Source organism: Falco cherrug, chromosome 4 (assembly GCF_023634085.1).
Source record: "Falco cherrug isolate bFalChe1 chromosome 4, bFalChe1.pri, whole genome shotgun sequence".
Taxonomy (NCBI): Eukaryota; Metazoa; Chordata; class Aves; order Falconiformes; family Falconidae; genus Falco; species Falco cherrug.
Window position 1 is genome coordinate 7,008,255 of NC_073700.1, and position 16,109 is coordinate 7,024,363.

At 44.5% G+C, this 16,109-nt stretch overlaps 1 long non-coding RNA gene across 1 annotated transcript; it reads left to right on the forward strand.

Moving 5' to 3' along the window:
* Positions 1-7,033: 7,033 nt before the first annotated feature.
* Positions 7,034-14,939, forward strand: LOC114014324 (uncharacterized). Its single transcript, XR_003557777.2, has 3 exons — positions 7,034-7,112; positions 9,159-9,266; positions 13,159-14,939. It is a non-coding gene; the product is annotated as an uncharacterized LOC114014324 (long non-coding RNA).
* Positions 14,940-16,109: the final 1,170 nt, after the last annotated feature.

The following is a 16,109-nucleotide window of genomic DNA, read 5'->3' on the forward strand; positions in this document are numbered from 1 at the left end:
ATTAGTCATCCCAGGTAAGTTGATTTTCAGTGCCTGTCATGGAAAAGAGTTAGAGAGATGGGTCAGTTGTTGAGACCACCTGTCTACGACATCTTTATTCCTTCCCAGATTTCCTGTAAAACCTTAAGGACACTTGGAGAATGGTTTTGGCAACGTAGTATAGAACCTGAAAACCCAGCTAAGTCCCATATACATTGCTGGATGTTCACATGCTGCCAAAAGTTGAGTGCATATGCTGTGACTGGCCTCATGTTCTTACTGGTAAACTGGGAACAAGAAATCTTCCCATCTAAAGGATGTGTCAAGAGCAGAGAAACGTCACTTGGGAATCCTACACCACTAGAGGTGATGCAAGTATATCAGACAGAAAGTGGACCACGCACCAAAAACTTGCCCTGTCTTGGCAGACCCAGCGTTGGAGTCGAGACAGAAAAAGGGACATGCCTGCAGACCTCACCCATCCCTGCTGAGAGCTGCTGAGAGGGACAACGGTATTTCAGGCTCCAAACCTGAACATCTTGTGTTTCATGTAATCTCATTGAAAATATTTTGATTTATGATCTCAATTATCCGTTAACTGAAATCCCACATCTCAGATATCATGAAATTAAGCAATAATGAATAAGAAGCTGTGCTGTTGAGGCACTTTACAGAGTGATTCATATTAAATAAGAGACTGTGCAGCCAATATAATAGTTTGCCAGATTAACACATGCCTCGCTGAATAGTAAATACTTTTATTTGTGGCTGCTTTGGAAACATCATTGGGTTCAGTAATTAGCAAAGTGTGAGACTAATAAAATATTTAAAAAAAAAGAAAGAGGAGAAGAAAGACTTTGGGATGAGCAGAGCTTGTGCCTTATCCAAGCCTGAAGAAGTTAAAGATTTAATTACAGCTAATGAGAACATATTTCAAAGCTGCAAAGCTCTTTTTGCAGCTTAATAATGCATAGAAGGAAACACCGAAGAGCGATGCTCCCCTAGGGGACAAAGCATGTTTCTTTGGGAGCACATTCAAAACCCAGAGGAAAGCGTAGAGTGAACCAGAGGCCAAAGGGGAAAGGCAAATCCTGCCATGAGATGGTCACTTCTTTTCCAGCTTTAGCACATTAAAATTCTTCTCAAGCTCTTCTGAGAGTTAGTACATTAGGCAAAGGCAAGGCTTATAGTAAGCAAAGAACCTGGGAAATTGTCCTCCACGGAGCCAACATGGCTTGCAGAGCCATTTCTGCCAATTTTGTTTATTTATGAAATATCAACACAGTACTGATGATAGTTGCTGGCTTTGACAGCACTGGAGACCAAAGACCTGTAATTTGTAAGGGACAGCCAGCCCGCTCTGAGTGCCTGGCCAATGTGGTGGAGACCAAAGGCAGCCCATAATGGGGGGCTTAGCCCCCCCCCCCCCCCCCCCCCCCCGGTTCTGACCTTGCCTGAACACCAAACATGGGTCCCCTTTGACGCTCTTGCAGCTCAGGTGGGCTCAGCACTCAGCTCCTGCAGGCAGTGGCCATTAACTGGGGAAAACACACTCTGGTGCTTTGAGCTAGACATCATGCAGGCGAGTGGCGTCCTGACCAGCCATGGGCACATGGTCCAGCTTGGACAGAAAAGCCGCTAGCCTGAACTTTGCTCTGAACATCAAATCAAGCTCTAAGGCTTAAGGCCCAACCGTATTTCCTTCCATCTACATTTTCTTCCTGTTGCTCTTGTATTTTGACTTCTCATGGTATTTCCAAGTTAAGATCTCACAGCCCGGTTTGGGGCCAAAAGAGATAATTGAATGTTTGCTAACTTCTCCACTCTAAGTCTTCAACTTTTACAAGAGCTGACACATCAATAAGATCAGAGTTCCAGCTCACATTGAAACCTGTCTCAAATTCCTACCCATCATTTCCACAGATGTTAGAAACCTTTTTTACTGGCAAACATGGGATACACATACATGTTTCCTTCTGACAGTGCATGTGAAGAAAGCCTGAGGTCGTAGATGAAGTTAGGGGATTGAGCAGCAGGTAAGATTCCTGGGGTCTGGCTTGACCTTGAGGTACTGTGTGTGATGTCAGGCAGATCAGATGCCCTCTATGATCACAAATCTTTTGTTGTACATGTGAACCCAACCACTTACACACACCTCCCATGTGGAAAGAAAAACGTAAGCCACAATCAGTATTTGTAAAGCTCCTAGAGATCCTTGTAAAAAAGGCACACAGACCTATTTAACTCAAAGCACTCTGAAATTATACTATATATACACTACTGGAGGACTAAAATTGGTATGAAATGTTCCCATACAAAGACTCAGCCACCACAATAGCTAAAACATGAATTACTTTCTACCTGGAATCTACCAGATGAGTTATGTTTTTCCCACTGAATGTTCAAATGTATCTCATCAAATCTTTGAATGAATTTGTTGCTTGTAATTTTGCTGCACTGTACAAGTCTATTTCAGTGAATACCTTGAAAACAGTGAATTTCAGATAGCTCACGGTCAAATTTAGGAATTTGTTCTGTACTGAATAATTATAGAAGCTCCAGTACTGCATGTGTTCCCCATTTTGGTGGCTATGTACTAACAGCTTGCAATGCATCACAGGAAACATGCGATGCAGAGTTCACATTCAGAGATAATTTGAGCAAACACATTTCATTTGCTTAGAGAAAATCACCCAGCAGAAACACCGCTCTTGGAATGTTCACAGAAAAGATAAAAAAGGCCACAGAAAAGGTAAAAAAAGCCCCAAAGAACTCAACCCCAAAAAACATTCAAACAGAACATTCATACAAAAAGCAAAAATAGTCACAAGCTGGTTTGCCATTTGGTTTCTGGCCCCAGTTTACTGAGTGAGGGGTGTTGAGTGAACAGAGGAAATTAGTTACATTTTTGAGGGTTTGACACAGCTTAAAGTATAATTTTCATGACATCAACAAATAGTTTGATTTGGAATCTGCGTACAAAATTCAACTCACTAGCAAGCCTTTACTGGGGTAAAAAAGATCATTCTGCAGGTGTGCAGAACTTCGAATCGAGCCCTTCCCACTCCTGAATATGAAGAGTAAAGGTTATTTAAATTCTTCTTTCTTTTATTCAGTAAATCTATCCCTTGGAGCACACCATGCAGTGTATTCCTATATGGCCAGTCTGTCATTGCACTTGCCCATGTGTCATATAAACATCAGGTACTTGTCTGGAATAGCTGTTACTGGGCCACTGCATGGCTAAACATGGTAGGCAAAGATAAATTAACACTTCAAGCTCCAGCCAGCAAACCAGCCATCTAGGGAGCCTACTTTTCCTTCTGTAATAAGCATAAGAACTGCAGTTTACAGATTTTCAGGAACAGATTTCTGCTGCTAACACAGATATCCACGTCAACAGCAAGAGTTTTGCCCTAAAAGAGGATTCTACGCCAATGGGACCAGCCTGGTTCCGAGGTTGGCTCTGGGATGCTGGTAGGAGTTCAGAGCAAAAGAGCATCCACCTGTGAGAACACAGAGGACACCAAACAGCCCTCAGCACTGCAGGGATGTAGTCAACTGGTGGTGAAGACACCACCTCTGTCCTGCTTTGGGTTTTCCAGCAGTGCTACGAGCACGCTCTGGGGCTGCAGCCACACCAGCAAACAGCTAATAGACAACATCAGTAAATAGCACTGGAGCATACGGAATGTAAGTCTTGGGTTTTAAGACCAGGAAAACTCTGTGCTCTTCTCTATTTCAGCTTTTAAAGCAGAAGAGATTGCAAAGGCACAAAGTACCCACCAGCATGCCCAGAAGCTGTACAGCGTTACAGCGAAGTCATGCATAAGCATCAACCTGGGGTAAGGGCCAATTTGTTCTTGGCTATATATGGCTCCATTAAGTGATTATTTTGGAAAATCCCCCCTCCAGGGAGGATTAAAAGGTACCTCTGGCTACGTATCAATCCTAGAAGGGTCAAAACCCAGCAACAATCTCTATCATAACAATAAGATAACCTGTACTGGAGATAGTGATTTAGGGCAGCTTGTCTTGCATATCCAGCTCTCAGGCCACCCTGTTGGGATATGGCTGCAGACACTGGAATCAAGCAAATGTAAAAACCCCAAGCTCATCAAAATCCAAAAGCTTTGCATAAGAAACCACCAAAATCGTATGACATGACTCACACCTTGAGTCCTCTTTAAAACCACAGATGACAACTGGCTGGATTTTTGTTCACTTGCTTGTTCTTAGGACAAACACATTTAAAAGCAGTTTTCTCTTGCCAACAAAGTTGCTATTAAGATCCATGGGCAAACCCCTGCAATTTATTGGTAGCCTAACACTATTTGTAAGGAAAAAAAAGCCAAAATTAGATTACAAACAGAACAAATTGTCTTCCCAAAGGCACCCTGTGCATCCTGCAGCCAGCACAATCACTATGCCACCAGCAGTCCCTCGGCAAGACTGTTCAGGCAAATCCAGCAATGCCCCCTGTGCAGTTCCCACCAAGGGCACGCAATGGCTACCTACAGAGTAGAGCTGATGGTCCATGAGCCCATCCTTGCTTCTGGAATGTTTTACACACCCAGTTCCAGTTTTCACCAAAAAGGTTGGTAGGAGACACTATACGGAGCCTCCACACCCCACCTCCGCAGAGAGCTGTGTGCTGGAGAGATGGGCGTTTAAATATTGAAAAGCTTAGCAACAAATACTAGGTACACAGAGCAGGTAAATCATTTAACAACTTCTCCATGTTTATTAGCCAAAGCAAATATTCACAGTGTCACGTGCCAACAGCAAAAGGTGTATTTTTCTGTTTGGACCAGGCAAGAGCTCTCTAATCAATCACAGCATTAGCTTTATTTTCTTTCCCAGTCATGGAGAAAAAAAAAAATTATATCGCACCAGACTGGTGCCCATAACCCATCTGCCTCTGAAGACAGAAGCTACCCCAAGTGAAGAACACACTTTGATTTGCTAATGCTTTCCTGCTTCCCTCTGGTTTGCATTTCAAATAGGTGTCAGTCTCTAGGAAGCTCGGAAATACACTCTTAACCTCTTGGAGCTCAACTTCTCAAAACACCTCCTTGCTCCAGGAGCTTATTAGGTTGAGCAGGACTTGTCTTTGTCAGTCTGCTGCTCAAGTGTGAAAATAATTATTCCTTTGGCACTTTATTCAGTTCTGTTCTGCTCCTTATAAGTATTGGAGCTCATTAGCACAAAATACAGTGTCTGAGAAGTATTAATGCAAAGCAAAATATCCATGTAAAATGTGGAGATAAAGAGTTTGACATCTATGTGTAAAGCTCCATTTCCCAAAGTTTCAGTGGGTGCTAAGGCCACCGAAGTCTGGAAGCCCTGGGAAAAATCCTTCTGGTTTTGGTGTGTGTAACATCCTGCTCAAGCAATCCAAACAGATGCTTTTATTTAGGTATTTAAGAAGCAAAACCCCAAAACCGCAGACAAAACAAAAGCCTCATGAGGCTGCATGAAGGTGGAGGGGAGAGCACCCTGCCCAGGGCAGTCTCTGCAGTGAGGGAAATGGGGCTCTTCAGTCCCTCTGCCCGAGTCCCACTACCTGGCACCACGCGCCTCTTGGGCACGTGCTGTGATCACAGAGAGGCCGGTCCCACCGTGGTCTGTTTTAAAAGGACAAGCCATACTCTCTCCATGTTTTGTATTAGGCATCTATGAACTGGCCTCTGCTATGAACATTAGATGCTTTGTCCCCAGTGAAGAGGAGAACTTAGGACATACCCTTTTCCGAAGCCTCCAGCATTGGCCCACTTACACGTTGCCCTGTGTTGACCACTGTGTATCCTATTCATGCGCTACATCTATTAGAAGGCAACAACAAACAGTTCCAGGGTTACAGCTTCCTGACACTCCACATCCTCCCAGTTAAGTGCTCCAAAGCTAATGAAGCGTCTTGTGCCTTAAAAGAAAACTGCTTGCAGATACATATCAAAGACACTACGAACATCACAACCACCCTGCACAGCATGACACTGTCTGTCCACTGAAACACCTCAAGAGGCAGAAAAGCTGTGATGCCTCCTTCACACACACAGACTTCATCACCCAGGGTCCTACCCCACTGACGGCTGTACTGTCTCCTTGAGGACTTATTCCTCAAGGCTGCGACTTCCCTGTGCTGAGGGAAACTCCAGCAGCAGCTTCCCAACCTTTCACTTCCATAACAATAGCAAAGCTGGGCCAGATCACGGGATAAAATATGGGCACATACCTCTTAACAACACCTTGAAAATGTTTTCAGTCAGCTACAGAGTATGTTTTCTGTACAGCAACCTATGGAAAACCCAACAGGCTGGGCTCAGCGCTCACTTTTGCCCACCAACCCTCCAGCATGTTTTGCAAGATGCAAGAATAGCCCTGTTGACTCCTTGGCGCTAACGGCTGCCCCTTCCTTTATGGGCTGGCCCACTGCTGCTAATCAGTCACCCAGTAAAAAGAAAAAGACCTGGTCTACGTGCTCAGAGGCTGGTGTGCACGTAATTAGCTCACCGACCTCAGCCGCTGAACATGAAGGTTAAACACAAGAGCGGATATGAACTTTGGACGCTCATCAAAGATACACTGGGTAACAGAGGGAATGTTTAGAGATGAGATAAACATAACTGCAAGGAAGGCCAGAGAGGGGGGTCCTAAAATGACTGTTCCCATAGAGCCCCCCACCTGAAGGGGTACTACCCACATGGAAAACAACACAGGGGCTTCATTGCTGCCATTCACTTGCTTTACACCTGAAGTTACACATGATACTTCTAGAGCCGCTTTTCACACTGAAGCTAACCTGAGAGCAGGCAGCATTTACATTACAAGAGATTTGCATGACTAGCATCTTCCTGCATGCTCTTTACTGCTACCAAATACAATTTTTTTTGTCCCCTTGTTATCTCTTTTCTCTAACAGTTTGCTGCTTCTGCTGGGACATGCAGTGAGCTTGGTCTCAAATTAATGAGTGCTGAGTGGTACGCAATGGCACGACTGTGCTGTTAATGATGAACAAGAGCAGCAGCTGTCAGCCTCTGTAGGCAGTGCAACACCCACACCTGAGAGCTGGTCCGTGTTTAGAGGTGCTGGTGAAGAGTCACAACGTCAAAAATTAGGATGAAAATAAAATAGTGAGTGTGAGTGCGCGTGAATCTATGCTTCCCTTCTGGGTTCCAACTTGTTTCTGTTTGTTTTTTAAGTAAAACTAACAAAACAGATTTTAAAAAACAAGGCTAAACTTAGACAAAAAAGGGGAATTGGGAAAAACAGCTTTTTCGTTACTTATCATCTGATTGAAACAAATCTTGCCTTACACTAAGAATTACTCAGCCACAGGAATGGGAGCGTGGAAGGTTCTTGAATTTCAATCCTCTTTCTCTAGGAGCACACAGGAAAATGGTGTGAGCGATGCAGCCTTGAACTCTCCCCAGTAATTCCTGTAAAGGGTCTCAAACAAAGTAAGGTTGTTCTGAATGACTGTGGGATAGGAGAGAGGACAAGTGTTTCAATCTGATATATTTCAATGACTTTACCAGCCTAAAAGCTCTTCCTCTAACTGAGGCTGTGTCTGGCACAGTCTCTTTATCTGATCCTTTATCTGTACAGAGGAAAGAGTGCCAGGCCCACTGCTTCCTATGAGCATACGTCATTGTGGTTAATCTCTAACACGCCTCATTATGTCTTCACATACAACGAGGAGTTGACGTGATGCTCTACGTGTCTGTTCTCCTCTAACATCAACTCCAAAGGCTTCCACCATCACCAGCCCCACCTTGAACTGATGCCATCTCCAATGCTCTGTGAGAAATGTGAGTGTTGTCTTGCAGAAACTCACGCTGCTTCCCACTTCAGTCATAATCTAAATACTGGCTAAAATAAACAGGTTATGGCTTATATCGTCACTGCATCGTCCTGTCCTTAATTAGTTTTTACACTGGGAAACTCCCACGGAGACAGGGAGTTTGTCTTGAGCGAGGGCTTCGGGATAGGAGGAAACGTTTCAACCACCAACATCACTTGTGGGTATGCAAAGGGGACATAGTCCAGGGAAGTGATGAAAAGGTTTGTTTTGTGTGGTTTTTTTAGCTGAATAGGCTTGGCCCCACAGGGCAGGGACAAAATCTAAGGACTTTACAGAGTCCTATTAAAGCATTTGCAACAGAGCAAGCTGGCCACCCTTATCCAGAATTGAAATGGGTCTGTAGTGGAGATAATGTCGGCTTGTGTAGTCCTTGATCTCCCAGTTACCTTGCCCAGGTGAGGCTGTGTTGAAAGATGAGAGCCCCCAGCCAGAAAAACCTCTGGCAACTCCCTGCTTAAGCATACAGAGTTTTATCTTCCTCTCCAGAGGCCCCATTTCAGCTTTGCAGAACAAAATCAGCTCTGGCCTGTTTGGATAAAAGCTCTTCCAACCATCTAACCATGCCATCTCCTAGAACAAGGGCCTTCACTAGCACTGGAAGAACAATACACACTGGGTTTCCCTTCTGTCCTTTTGGATTGAACCACCAGCCTTGGGTTTCCAACACAATAGTTATCTGTACAATAGCTAGACTTCAAAGTACAAGAAAATAAGAATGTTTCCATCTCACTACTAGCCAAGCTGTCTGGACATACAAGCAGATTCTGGCTTGTGCTGGAAAAACAGAGCTCTCTTGAGGAAAATCATCCCAAGCAGCATTTTTAAGCCCAAATGCAGGTACTGAAGGTATTTATTTGGTTATTACTGACTGCTCTTGTTCACTTTGTACAAAATTTCCATTGCAAGATGCTTTCCTGAAGGCCCAAAGGATTGCTGAGCTGCCTTTAATCAAAACCTGTAGTGCTTGCATTGCAGGTGGCTAACAGTGTACAGCAACTTGCACTCGTGAATCTCAGAGGGTTTCAATATGATTTTAACTGAAGGATGTTACAAGCTCACTTCTCAACTGCACCAAGTGGAAAAGGAGGTCTGAATCAGAGCTTTGATGATGCTCTGTATAGAGATCTCCCTATGTCTGCTACATTAAAAGCACTACAGCTGGCCACCACTCTGACATCCTTCAGGAAAAGTATCTGGAACTGGGGAAAAAAACCCCAAATTGCAATAATATTTATCTTTCCAGGCCACAGCTGAAATCCTTTATGGCAGGCAGATCAACAGTTTCATGAGCTGTTGTTATCTATTTTATTTGTAGGGGTTTTCACATGAAGGCATAATAATGAAACCAAACCAAAGGGATAAAGAGAGTCAGCACGATGAACACAGCGGTTCAACCCAGTCACCTCACAGCTTGCTCCATAAGGTATTCCTTTGCTTTAACTACTTCTCACGCTTTTCACACTGGATTAAACCCTCCTGATCAGCATTTTCAGCACTCTGCCATCCCCCTGAATTCAGGCTTTAAATACCTTTGTCGATAAAAGTGGTTTGGAAGCACATCTCTGTTTGCTGGATGGGTCCTGTTCACTCACACCAGTTTAAGCATCCCCAAAAGCTGTGCAGCCCAATTCCCTCCTTGCCCTCAGCTTCCCTCATTCTCTCCTCTCCACCCGGCTTTACAGTTTGGGGTCCTGCATACTGATAGGTCATCCGCAGCTTTCAAATTATGGAATGACTAGCTACCATTTACTGCACCTGCACCAAAGAAAAACAGCGTGGCTTTTCAAGGCTGTGACTCGATGAGATGCCATGTTTTGTACGGTGCAGCTGCTCCATTGTGTAGTTTAGAAAAAAGTTCCCATGAATCTAAAAAACTATGAAAACATTTTGACGGGTCACCTACAGCAGCTTCAATTGTGTGCCATTAATGGGAATGACAGCAATACGCTAATCAAATAATCCTGCTGAGTTTAATATGTGGGGTGTGTTCTGCCTTGCAACTCTTTTATTCCTCTAATTGGCAGATGACCCAGTTATAGGTTTATGATTACAATTTTTTCTACTGCAACAATCCATCCTTTGAAATTTTAAAACCTACTGCATTGATTCCAAGTTGTAGAAATGTCCATACATTTCTACATTATCCTTTAAACACCAAACCAGAGGAGGAGCTAAAACCAAACAACAGTATTCCCCTTGAATGTGCTGGTTGGTGCCTTTAAGGTATCTCTTTTTTACCTGGAAAAGGCTTGCTGCCATTTCCAGATCTTAAAAATGATCAGACAATCAGTAGAGTGGTACCCAGGACTGTTCTCTTCAAAAAAATCCCCTTTTGGATGACATATTTTGCTCAAGTCATTCTAAACAGTTAGAAATAAAGATCAAGTACATTTTGAACTGCAACGTTACTTTAAACAAAAAGTACCCAATGCTTTGTTTTGCAAGTGCTAAACCAAGATGCTTTCCTGATTTCTGATTCATTGAGGAAAGAAAAAGGGGATGACAGGTGAAAGTTACTTTTTCAGGAAGAACGTGCAGGCAAACCCATCATGCCCAGCTCCTGTTACCTGCTGCAGCCAGGACTGATTTTTGCTGCATTAGCGTCAGATGCTGATCTCCTTAATTACAGTGAGGTCTGTTCCCTCTGTAGCTGCTTTGTCTGACTCTAGCAGGACTAACTATGGTGAAAGGCAGAATTCAGGAGGAGCTGGCATTATCCAGATCCTCAACCTACAGGACAGTTTTCACCTAGAATATTTTCACTTACAACTCTAAACAAAGACACCTAATCTACGCTCATAGCCCTGCTTTCTGGCATAGGCAGGACATGGAGAAGGTGCTTTTACCTCTTGGAGCCTTTACATTTACCTTTTCTCCTTTCTCCATCACTACCTGGTTTTTATGGGTAGACTCTAAGCTCTGCGAAGCAGGATGGATCTCTCACCATGGCAGCAGCAGTGTTGAGCTCCAAACATGGCTTTTGCTAAAATGGGTGTCAGTAAGTCATTAATCATTATAGTCAAATGTGAACATGCATTTCTTATTTTCTTTGCACTGGTAAATCTTGGTGGCCCCCCACAGGATGTTCAAACTGCCACTTGATACAGCACATGGACCAACTTTGAGAGCATGGCAAATTTTGGAGAAGTAAGGGTAGACCAAAGCTGCAACTGAATTCTTTCGCCTTCTGTCCCGTAACAGACAACACAGAAATTTATTCATTCCTTAGGACTTGTACTCAGTAGCCTCTTCATTGTAATATGATGCACTATTAAGTAAAGATAATGGTGAATGCAACTGCAGGCAGGGAACAAACGGCTATTTGGAGATAAGTCAGGCAGCTAAATAGGCCCTTATGAGGCCAGTGCCACTGAACCCAGGACTCGGATGCCCAATTAGCTGCATCACAGGCCAGAGAGTTGGCTCACAGCCTGTGTTGGAGCGAGATGGATCTTTCGTTAGCACACAGAGGAGGCTCTGATCTCTTTCATGATGCATATGACATACTTGTATGAATCCATTTGGGCTAACAAAGTGGTTATTTCAGCAGCAACATTAAGGAAGCCTGACTTACCGCTCATTTGCTGCCCATGTTCCTACACTGTCAACACAAGTTCCTCCCTTCTCGCCCTGACCACCTTTCACTTCTTTATCCAACAAGAACACCCTGCTTTTCCCCCATTGTCTCATCATTCAGCACAGGGTAACCTCAGCTTTCTATACATCCCCTACCCTTTTCCCAAGCAAGCGGCAGTGCAGAGTGACTTCCCTGCTGACAGGGGAACTGCTGTAGGCACAGATTAGGATGTTAATTACTGCTGTTCCCAAAAGTACATACTGAAAACAAAGGGAATAGGGGAAAGGAGGGGGCAGACAGCACAGAAGACATTAGGTAGGACCAATCTTTTGCTAACTAGCAATAAGCAAAAATTTTCTACATGGAGGGTCATTCAAACTGGTCTTGATATAACCCCATGGCATAAGGGCCACCCAGGTCTGGATGCAGCAGCAGTGACAAAAACATGCTCAGCATCTCCATCCCTGTCCCTGGGATCCCACCCAGCTGTCCAGGGCAGTGATGTCTCCTACAGCACAAACAGCCCTTTCCACAGAGAAGTCACAGCTCAATTCACAGGCTTTTGTGAAGGCTGATTCAGCTAGGGCTCATTCATGCCTTTTCTCGGCCGCAGGAACTAACACTTCACTCCTGGCACAGTCCCGTGGCTGTTGTGGGGGACGTTATTGCTCCGTGGGACCACAAAACGGAGTCCCTGGCTCAGTCCAATGCGCTGGGCCAAGCAGGTTTGCCCTAACAGACAGCAGAGGCTTAAGCCACTTCATTCAAGCCATCCAGGGCCTGGGGAGAGCCCTGCCCATGGAAGCACCCACATGCAGATGGTGGCTACCAGACCCTTCCACACCACCCTGAGGCAGCCTGCAAACCCAAACAGCCCTGGACCCTAAACTTCTCACACTGCTTGCTTTTTCTCTTCTCTCCTCCTGATGTCAATTCCTGGTGCAATCCCAGAAATAACATGGACAAATTCTTGGCTTGCTATTTTTGGCAGCTCCTCCCACCGAGGAAAAAGGGAGATTACACTGCGGGCTATTCAGGCAAGCTGGCACGCCGGCCACAAATACGCTTTCTAGCCCATACTGCTCTAATGATAAATCCTGGCCAAGCTGAACAGACAGTTTTGACTTCAGAGCGTGTTTGGAAGGACCAGTGCTGTGCTAGACAAACCGCCTACGCGTTTAGAAGGTGCTATTTATTTATTAAGTATATTTAATGAGTAGAAATAGAGCTGTGTGGTGGGCATGGTGACCGAGGGTGACTGGTGTGGGACGAGAGGCTGCCAGCATGTTAAAAACACACTGCCTGGCATCGCCACCTGTATTGCAAAGATAAGTAGCTGGGTGATCACCTTTTAATCTGTGTGTAATTAGCAAGAGGCAGATGTCAATTGGCAGAGATGCCAAAGACCACGAGGCTGTTTATGGACACTAAGCCACAGAGAAACCTCCTGTATCTAACCTGGAATGTCCCAAAGACGCAAGCTTAGAAATAACAGCGTGCAGCATTTCATCAGATTGCCGCAGAAGCAGCATGCTGTGTATGTATGATACATCACAGTATTCACACCCAAAAATACAGCTTTGTGTTGTGGTAGGTGGTAAATGAAAGAACATTTTGTTACTCTGGGTTTACACAGCATTTACTACATCATGGCACCGCTTCTAGGAATTTGTCTCTGGTGATAACAATAATATCCTTGGAGTTTCCCTTTTTTTTTTTTTTTTTTTTTTAAATACAGTGCCCACGCACAACTCGACTCAAAGCAGCACAAAACGGAGGAGCACACCAAACAAGGCTGGTTTAAAGAAAATCATCAGATTTTTTTAAAATTTACAAATACTTCAATGGCAAAAAGTCTGAAACAGTCCCAAATTGAAGAAGATTTTTATGGAAAGTACATGAGATCTTTCATGCTCATGCATAATAGATAGGTTGCACCCAAACGAATCCTGCCAGGCCTAAAGAAGAAATGTTGAATCATCCCTTTCAGGGCAGTGAACCTACAATTTCATCCCAGAAAGTCTACCTCTTTCCCAGCTGAAGTTTGTTTAGACAAAAAGATAAGCTTAAACTACACCAGTTTAGATCCTCCTCTAGTTCTACTTTTCTACAAATTCCTGCACTGTTCGGGGTTAAGAATTTAATTTACCTGATCACAAAGATTCGAGATAGACACAACATTTGGATCTGGAAACAGGTAAGGATGTCCCCATAGAAGAGGCTGGCCAGCTTGTGGCTTTGATTCAGGGCCACATCTCATCATAGCTGGCATTACAGCCAGGATCAACTGTGTAGCCCCTCAAATCCTTTGTACATGCCAAAGAATCCATAACTCCAGATTCACAAGCCCTAACAGTACCACAGAAAATAATTTGTGAAGTTTGAGACCTCCAGAACCAAACATAAAACCCAGGGAAACGTAGGAACATGACAGCTGTGATATGCTGGGTTCTACTATGGAGCCAAGTTGTCACCCTGGTCCCAGCATTATGGATTAGAGCTGAAAACCCTTTCTGCTACATAAAAAAGTCTGCTACATAAAAAGTAGAAGATGTATTTCCTAGTCCAAGACCCGTTTCCTAGTCCTACCTTACAGTTCTCATACTTTCTTCAATGTAGCCAACCCAATTATGTGGTGGATGAAAGAGCAACTCTCTGCTTGACCCCAGCAAAATCCACAAAAGTGCATGTTTTGAAACCCAGGTGCATGTCATTAATCATAAAACAACTGCTGGGGGGCTTCAGAGGACAGGGTGGGAGGAGAGGAAAATCTGCAGGAGGTGGCAGCATCTGGCTCATGGGATATTGACATGGAGAAGCTACACTTTCTGATGAAAATCAAAGTCTGGCTCGTTGCCTTGACTAGCAGCCACACAGTCACCAAAACCTAACGCCATGCTTCAACTAGAGTGAAGACATAGGAATGTCTACGCTACGTCTAGACGCAGATTAAGAACACTCTGAAACACAGGCTTAAACTGAGCCTACAGCCTCTAGACAACGCAGACCCAGCCTATGCAACACCCATTTTCTTCAGGGGGACATCCAGTAAATAAACCCCATGATGTCAGGGAAAGGTGGAAGATTCTGCCAGGGCAGACGGAGTGCAAGGCTGCCAACCTGACAATACTAGTACGAAGAAAACCCAGATGTTTGTAACTGTTCATGGGCCAGAAACTCACAGCACAGCCCTCCCAGTTAGATCTTCAAACATAAATGCTTAGCCTTTGCAGTGCTTTTGAAGATGCTAGATTACAACAAACAACTGGACTGCCTCGTCGTGTTATAAAGCACATGAAGTTGCCCGACCAGGAGTACTCCTCTGTGCTACAGCAGCTACAACCTTACGGAACATTGGACCCGGGTTCCTGCTAAGGCAGGCTGCAAGGACTTCCATTTTAGTCCTCCTCTGCAAATGCCCATAACGTTCCTGAATTTTCTGAGCTGCAACTTTTCACACTGCTTTCTCTGCCAGTGTTGGCTTTCATTATTTCTTTCAAATATAAACTTGGAGCAAAACCTCTTCAGATGTTTTAAGTTACAAACGTGTGGAGAAAATATAGTTTTCTACACTAAAAAGAAAGTTTTGTGTGCAAGTGCAAGGGAGACACACAGAAGGAAAGAAGCAGGGAATAGCTCAAAAATGGCAATACTTTGAAACCTGAAACTTGGCATGGGAACAGTTCCTGACAAACTGTGTGCTCGTCTAAGTTTAGAAGAAATTGTGGTTGTAAAATAAAGCAACGAACACTTGAGAGTACGCCCTAGTGCGCAGGCAGCAGAGGACACTGTTCGGATGTAGCTGTTAAGCCACAGGGGCGGGTGGCAGGCGCATGCCCGAGGATTGTTGTTTGCATCCTAAGTAGCAATTGCAAACAAGGACCCTCCAGGTCTAAACCCAAAAGCTCCCATAGCCTGGGATAAAAAGAATAAAATAAAATAAACTGAAAAAAAACCCCAAACCCAAGGGTCTATCCTTCCAGTGCATACCAAGATATCTGAGAAATTTGGGGTGTACTAAATCAGATAGGCAAAGCCTCGAGTTTGGGCCAGCAAGCTACTAATCACTAATTCATGGCTTCTGTACCAAACAGCAGCCCAGTGCCTCTTTCATTTAAAAGCCAAAACCTCAACTGAACTAGACCTTCCTACCACTGTAGGAGTGACCTCCCATTCCACAGCCATATTCCTCCTGCTTGTAATCCTCCCCACTTCATTCAGACACAGGGGGATGCAAGGGGAGAGACAATGTCAAAGTAGGCAGAGCACAGATGGCTGTCTGGGGAGCCCCTCCCGTGGCAGGGATAACATCCCCAGGATTAAACAGGGCGAGTGTCATCAGATGTGAGTCCCAGCTCACCAGGAACAAGTAATCCCCGCAGCAGGGAACAGCAATTAGATTAGACACCTTTATTTGCATCAGGGCAGAGCTGAGATTGTTCCAAGCTTCAGCAACAGGTACAGTGAGCCCCCATGAGCACAGAGCGATTATACATTGACACTCAGAAATACTCAAAGAGTTCAGGCATCCGTCCTTGCCCCCCTCCCATCCACCTGCATGAGAAAAACAGGATGTACAAGCAATGCCAGATTAAACCCATCCATGTGTAGGGCAGCACTGGGGGTGGGAGAGGGTCAGGAATCCTGTGAAGGGTTGCAGTGAGGAGAGATGTTCCTCCTCTGGCTGTG